This window comes from Physeter macrocephalus, chromosome 9 (assembly GCF_002837175.3).
Source record: "Physeter macrocephalus isolate SW-GA chromosome 9, ASM283717v5, whole genome shotgun sequence".
NCBI classification, from domain to species: domain Eukaryota; kingdom Metazoa; phylum Chordata; class Mammalia; order Artiodactyla; family Physeteridae; genus Physeter; species Physeter macrocephalus.
The window spans coordinates 92973928-92975219 of record NC_041222.1 but is presented as its reverse complement, the minus strand read 5'-3'; the positions used below and the strand labels follow the sequence as shown (position 1 = coordinate 92975219).

At 42.6% G+C, this 1292-nt stretch overlaps 1 protein-coding gene across 11 annotated transcripts in view; it reads right to left on the bottom strand.

Moving 5' to 3' along the window:
* Window positions 1–1292, bottom strand: part of PIWIL2 (piwi like RNA-mediated gene silencing 2) — a 111236-nt gene that overhangs the window by 93718 nt on the left and 16226 nt on the right. The gene's annotated exons all lie outside the window — the stretch shown is intronic.

The following is a 1292-nucleotide window of genomic DNA, read 5'->3' as shown; positions in this document are numbered from 1 at the left end:
AACATTGTGAAAATGACTATACTACCCAAAGCAATCTACAGATTCAATGCAATCCCTACCAAACTACCAATGGCATTTTTCACAGAACTAGAACAAAAAAATTCACAATTTGTATGGAAACACAAAAGACCCCGAATAGCCAAAGCAATCTTGCGAAAGAAAAACGGAACTGGAGGAATCAGGCTCCTGGACTTCAGACTATACTACAAAGCTACAGAAATCAAAACAGTATAGTACAGGCACAAAAAGAGAAATAAAGATCAATGGAACAGGATAGAAAGCACACAGATAAACACATGCACATACGGTCACTTTATCTTTGATAAAGGAGGCAAGAATATACAATGGAGAAAAGACAGCCTCTTCAATAACTGGTGCTCAGAAAACTGGCCCGCTACATGTAAAAGAATGAAATTAGAACACTCCCTAACACCATACACAAAAATAAACTCAAAATGGATTAAAGACCTAAATGTAAGGCCAGATGCTATAAAACTCTTAGCGGAAAACAGAGGCAGAACACTCTATGACATAAATCACAGCTAGATCCTTTTTGACCCCCCTCATAGAGAAATGGAAATAAAAACAAAAATAAACAAATGGGACCTAATGAAACTTAAAAGCTTTTGCACAGCAAAGGAAACCACAAACAAGACCAAAAGACAACCCTCAGAATGGGAGAAAATATTTGCAAACAGAGAAACTGACAAAGGAATAATCCCCAAAATATACAAGCAGCTCATGCAGCTCAACATCAAAAAACAAACAACTCAATCCAAAAATGGACAGAAGACCTAAATAGACATTTCTCCAAAGAAGATATGCAGATTGCCAACAAACACATGAAGCGATGCTCAACATCACTAATCATTAGAGAAATGCAAGTCAAAACTACAACGAGGTATCACCTCACTCTGGGCAGAATGGCCATCATCAAAAAATCTACAAACAGGGCTTCCCTGGTGGCGCAGTGGTTGAGAGTCCGCCTGCCGATGCAGGGGACACGGGTTCGTGCCCCGGTCTGGGAGGATCCCACGTGCCGCGGAGTGGCTGGGCCCGTGAGCCATGGCCGCTGAGCCTGCACGTCCAGAGCCTGCGCTCCACAACGGGAGAGGCCCCAACAGGGAGAGGCCCCAACAGGGAGAGGCCCGCATACCGCAAAAAAAAAAAAAAAAAAAAAAATCTACAAACAATAAATGCTGGAGAGGGTGTGGAGAAAAGGGAACCCTCTTGCACTGTTGGTGGGAATGTAAATTGGTACAGCCACTATGGAGAGCAGTATGGAGGTTCCT